At 34.8% G+C, this 6,449-nt stretch overlaps 1 non-coding gene across 1 annotated transcript; it reads left to right on the top strand.

The window, feature by feature from the left end:
• Positions 1–6,002: 6,002 nt before the first annotated feature.
• On the top strand, positions 6,003–6,105 carry LOC145521566 (U6 spliceosomal RNA). The gene has a single exon (XR_014065498.1). It is a non-coding gene; the product is annotated as a U6 spliceosomal RNA (small nuclear RNA).
• The last annotated feature ends 344 nt before the right edge of the window (positions 6,106–6,449 follow it).

Genomic DNA, 6,449 nt, shown 5'->3' with positions numbered 1-6,449 from the left:
CTTTGGTGTCCATTAATTTGTATCTGTTGTGCTCTTTCAATTAAAAGTTTACATGTGCTTTATTTTTGTTGTGGTTGAAAGTATCCCAAAAAATAGTATCTGTAAGCAGCAAGGAGTGTAGTATTTCTGTGAAATGAATCAGGGAATCTTGACTACCAAGTTCCAGGAAATGCTGGGTTAAATTACCCTGGCCCATTAGTAACTATGCTGTGTAGTAAAAGCAGCATTGCTCTCGACTGCCGCTACCCCACTTACTATTATATGACCTTTACTGCAGAATTTCTTTACTTCACACTTCCATTTCTTCACCCATAAAATGAGGAGCCCGGAATGCAACAGATTTAAAACTCTAACATCCAGTGATTTTAAACTCTAATATCTGATCATTCTTTCTGGAAAACAAAATAATAACTTGATATCTGAGTTTTACTGGCTCTAATGGTTTGTCCTTATTTGCTTGAAATCCCAACATACAAGACATAGCCTCTGGTTTCAGGTTTTAACAAGATGTATAGTACTTTTAATGTCAATTATTCAACTTAAATTTGTAAACTAATCTAGCATTTCTTGGAACAGGTGAGAAACCAGACTGATATTCAAGCAATGTAGCAATTAACTAGTCCTCTCTGGATCATAGTGCTGTGCTTGTGGGACAAGAATATAAAAGAATTTTGTGGCACATAAAAGCAATTTATTAAAAAAAAAGAGAATAAAATCACATTTGAAATATTCTTAACTATTTTATTTCACCAAGGGTATATTATTGATACTGAGTTCTAAATTATATAGCATGTGGTTTTTAAATACTGTATTATTATTATGTATTATTTTTAAATAATGTAAATATTTCAAAGTATTGAATTATAATTTACTTACAAAATGTAAGCTCAAATGTCCCATTATTCTGATAACACATATTGTCAGATGTAGGTAGTTTTGAATAGCATATACATTATGATGGCAATTCAAGAATAATAGAATCTTTGCCTCTGACACAGTTCTTTAAATCAAACCACAAGTTGCATGAATTGAATTGAATAAGAATCGAGTGTGTTCCCTCTCCTTTAATATAAACAGTCTTTAAATGTAAACATTAAAAGAACCAACTCAAAAACAAGCTGAATATCCATTATGAGATGTTAGTATTGTGACATGAAGCTGTAATTACAGAGCATTAATTTTTATACTTTCGTGTATTTAGTATAATACTTTATTAATTACAAAGATGAAAATAAATAGACTTCACATGTTGTGTTTTGTTTAGAACAGTAATTTTTCTAAAGTTCTGAAATAAAATGTCAAGGGTTATTGTTTCTATTTTGTTCCCATTCATTTATGGCTTTTTTCCTTTAAGATTGGGTAATGTGAACCTTACCATAGCCTTTCATTTAAAGTTTTGAAAAACTCTGGATTCTTTCTTTATCAGCAAATAAAGATAAGAGTAGCATGCTAAAAATGCCAATTTTACTTCTTGTCTTGAAAGGTGATAATGTGCTTTCCAAAGCAAATTTTTTTTCCTAAGTCCGTAGACTCAGTAATAACACCTTAATAATCTTTTCATCTTGAATAGCACAATTCTTTGAAAATATTAATTACTGAATCATTCATGATATTTTGAAATTATGTTATACCACTTGTAACACTTAAGCAAATTCAAAACGTTGCACAAAGAGAAATCAATATTATTAGAGGGCTATTGACCAAGAAAGATTTTTTCAGAAACACCACTATTCTAAGCCTATGTGAGTACAATAAGCTTGAACACTAATTAGCTACTGAAAACAACAAAAGCTTTATTTGGGTGGAGAAACATGTCATTAGTCATAGGTCCTATGAGTGGAAAAATTTCAAGATACTTGAATCATGATATTTAAAAATAAATGCAGCTATCTATAATAAGTCCTTCATTTTAATCAGGTTTTTGGTACACTTAATTGATGCATTCTTGTAGCAAATAACTATGTAATGGAAAGAGATGATTAAAAATGAGTAACAGGCTTATTTTAAAACCCAACCATTTCTACTGATGTAATAGAAATAACAAATCTTAAATCACAATCATTGTATGGTAAATAATATAAAGTTTTTGACTTTTCATTTATGCTTCAGAACCCTAACCACATTGTCTCACTTATTTGTAATCCATCAACCCAGGTGACAAATAGTCTTCTATATTTACCCACTCAGAATGTACAAGAAGCATACTGTATTAGCAGCTGAAACTACAAACGCTACTGTCAATCAAACAGTCTGGCAGAGTACCATATTTCTTTTCACCAAGAGGCTTAAAGCAAAGAATCTGTGCCTAATTCTTTTAAACCTTATAGGTCAAAAGGTTTTAAAATTATTTTTGACACCATTTCTTTGCTTTGTCAACAGGCCTGAGTACTTTTTAGCTTGTAAAGGATATCAAAAATGACTCATTTTAACATCGCAAATATATGGGTTTTGAGACATCACTTTTCACAGTAACATAATTCTGCTGGCAGATTAGATGATTGCTATGCCTCAGAAAGATGTTGATATGATTTTGAAAATTGTGTCCTAAAAGCTTGGCTACATAGTACCTAGAACTGAGCCAAATGGCAAGTGAGCCCTTAGAGGTCTTTTTGGCTATGGAGAAGGCCACAGCCCTGGGGTGGGTGGTCCTTACTTAAGGGAATCCCAACTTCTAGAGGTATTGGCAATTCCCTGAGGCCTATACTGTGTCACAGGGAAACAGGTTAGCAGTTCTTTTGAAGTCATTGAATTAACTCCCCCCAAATCCAAATCACAACAGTCCATACACCTTATGATTAAAACATTAGAATCACTTTCTCCTTGTCCAGGAGTACTGAATGCACATCTTTCTTCCCTGAGCTTTTACTCCTCATAACTTGTTTCATACTGAAGTCACATCAATGAACCTTCTGGTCATTTCTAAAACCTGCCCCCTCTTTTTTCACATCTTAAATATGTCCTCCTTTCAATCCTATGAACTGAACTGTATCAATGAACTTTCCCCCTCCCAGGTACTTCCTGATCCCTGGCAGCCCTGCTGCCACGCTATTTCCCCGCCCAACAAGTTGGTTTGCTCAGAGGAGCTCAGAGAAAAGTCTTATCATTCTGTTAGCACACTACTCCTGGGAAGCAAATGTATTCCTTGCCTCTGTTGTCTAATCTTCTCACACTGATATCAATAAGGCATCTTCATGATTACATACCTTACACCTGATATACCCTCTCTCTGCAAACTTGGCGACTCCACTCCCTTCTTTAAAGTCTCTCTCTTCGTGAAGCTTTTCTTGACACACTGAAGAGCAATGACAAGCACTTCCTGGCCTCACCCTGACCAAACATGAAATACTTTCACGGTCTCTCAGTTACCACCCAAGAGTGATACACAGTGCTAGCATGTGGGGTGTCCCTTCTTTCTTTTAATGCCGCTGTACAGCCTTATCCTGTGGTGTGTATGCTCTTCATATCAGTCTGTGGGAATGTGGCTGAGCAACTGAAGAGTCCTAGAAATGACACACAATGCAGCAATGTATCAAACGCAGTAACTGCACAATTAACATTTGTATGATGATGCTGAGAATGCTTTGAACGATCGAGTTTTCTTCAAACTCCACGTGATTTGAAGAGAATTATTCCTCCTTTTTCCATTCATTAGGAAGCTCTGGGTATGATGTCGTCAATAAAGAGGAAGTGATTCAGAAAAGAGTGATTGTGATATTCACTCATGTACATGAGAGAGAATTTTAAAATATCTAAGTATACTATAATTAAGATAATTCTTCTAATTACACAAACATGTATAGTTACACAATAAAAATTAACACCCCCCTCCATTACACAATTAAGCATCTCCTCCAGAGAGGAGGAAACATCTTCGAATTCTCTTTCCTGTCCCAAATTTTCAATGGCGGCGAAAGCAATCACTATTATAGTAATGGTTGCTTTACACTGAATGTTTTATTTTTTAAATGCCACTCTCAATAAAAATTGAGCTTACTGAGACTATTGCATATTTCCTAAAGCTCGTGTTTTTTACACATAGGCAGTAGCAGTATACACTAAGCCATAGCTTAGGTTTGTTGCTATTGTGACTGTTATAAAGCAAAGGATTTTAGGTTTTTAAATTTCACCATGTTATATCTGAATGGCATTTTGCAAGCTACACCTTCATAAATCTGGGCTGTAATTGTAAATGAATAATAAATAGTAAGCATATTGTCCTGAGATGCTTTTCAATTAGCTCTCCAATGTGTTTGGTTTTTCTTGTCCATATTAACACATTGGACAAGTTATAACAAATTATAATTTCCAACATGTGTACTATGATGATGTAGGGTGGGGTGGTAAATCTCACCTGCATTTGCCAATAAGCCATTTTAAATAATTTCATTTCTACCATTTTATTTCTAGAGCCTAAAATCTTAGGCAGTTTTTGTTTCCTAGGTATTTGTCTTTTTATTTCCTATCCTAGATTTTTTTAAAGAGAAAAAGAGGAAAGAAAAGAACTTTATGCCTTAAAAATTTAAACTAAGCTCCCTTCCGAAATCTATGGTAAAAACCCATGCCTTTCAGATTTGCAAATCATTTTGCGGTAGACCCTTCTATCACATTACTTGGAACAAAACAAAGCAGAGATTTTAACAGAAAAGGTCTGTAGACATATTACAAATAGAAACATAAGGTCATGTCTTATAAAAATCAATCTGCTTTTAAAAATTTTCCTCACTAAGGAGGTTTCACATGGAATATATATAGATGGTTCAGTGATATGCATATAGGCACTAAAAACTGTCTCTCCCCCAAAATGTAAAGTTAAGAATAAATCTATAAATGGCTCTAGGGTGGCTTCTTTGGCTTCAGGGGTGTTTCATATCTGTGGGACTCCAGGCCCAGTGACGTTTTGATAGTTTTAGTGGGAAACTTTATAAAGCCATGCCTTGTGCTCGATTGCACCCTAGAGAGGATAGTATGATGATGAGGTTCTCATGCACCATTTGCCCTTGTATATGGATACATTTTCCTACGAAGTCAAACCAATAGAATCTCATTGCTGGGTAAAGGTTGACTTGGAGTTGAGTCCTGACGGAACAGCTTTTCCCTCTTCCTCTCACCTTTCAACTTTCAATTGCCCCACTTTAAAAAGAGGCAAAGAGTTTACAGAAATAGAGCTGGCTTTAAAGACTATTTATATTACAATATCAGAATTTCCTTTTTAAAAAGATTACAATAGTGTTCCTATCTTTCACAGTGATGTGACTGAGATTATTGTCTATTTGAAAACATTTCGATTATGTCTCAGGCATAAAGAGAACTTAATAAATATGGAGTTTATTGAAGGGAAATCAGCGTGTAACTGTGAAATAGTAAGTTAATAAATAAAATCCAGTGATAATATACAATGATAAAATTATCCAGTAATATATATGAACTACCATTTCAAACCAACTCTCATGAGAAGGCATTTGCCATTCCTCTTACACAGCACCTGCATGATTCGTTCTATTCTCTCTGGACATTTACGTGATGAACTCTCATTACAGAGTCCGAGAAGTTTGATATTCTATTTGTAAAACATAAAAACTTGTTAAATGAATATGCTGCTTTTTTTCCTCCAATTTTATTTTGCTGTTACCCAGTTGTAGGCCAATCAGAAGTCAAACAAAGAATTTTCTTCTGAGACCAAGAAATGGCAGTTCTGACTATTATGGAGCACAAACTTATGGCTGTTTCAATACATACTTTGCTGAACAGGGCATCTCTTAGCTTATAGCTGACAAAACACAATTGTACAGTGAGATTCATTTCCCTTGCCATAGATTACACTGCGTTGATTCTGTTTTGCTTTTGGTCACATGCCAAAGCAATACATCTAGCAACAAAAAAGCAATGCCGCTAATTAAAACAACATATTCAATCCCAACATATGCAAAAGGAAATAAATATTTAAATAAACATGGACTTGATAAAGACTGCCATGATTAAAATTATACAAGACAAAATGAAGCTCGCTTCAGCAGCACATATACTAAAATTGAAACGATACAGAGAAGATTAGCATGACCCCTGCGCAAGGATGACATGCAAATTCGTGAAGCGTTCCATATTTTTTTATGAACTCTGTGGGAGAAGGTGAGGGTGGGACGATCTGAGAGAATAGCATTGAAACATGTATATTATCATATGTGAAACAGAATGCCATTCCAGGTTTGATGCATGAAACAAATGCTCGGGGCTGCTGCACTGGGATGACCCAGAGGGGTGGGATGGGGAGGGAGGTGGGAGGGGGGTTCAGGATGGGGAACACATGTAAACCCATGGCTGATTCATGTCAATGTATGGCAAAAACCACTACAATACTGTAAAGTAATTAGCCCCCAACTAAAATAAATTAATTAATTTTAAAAAATCTAAAAAAAAAAAAAAAAGACAAAATGAAGGCCTCAGAATAGTGA

The sequence above is a fragment of the Giraffa tippelskirchi genome, chromosome 1, assembly GCF_054371585.1.
Source record: "Giraffa tippelskirchi isolate mGirTip1 chromosome 1, T2T-mGirTip1v1.2.pri, whole genome shotgun sequence".
In the NCBI taxonomy this organism is placed as follows: Eukaryota; Metazoa; Chordata; class Mammalia; order Artiodactyla; family Giraffidae; genus Giraffa; species Giraffa tippelskirchi.
The sequence above is the reverse complement of the archived record's forward strand: the minus strand, read 5'-3'. Positions and strand labels throughout refer to the sequence as shown.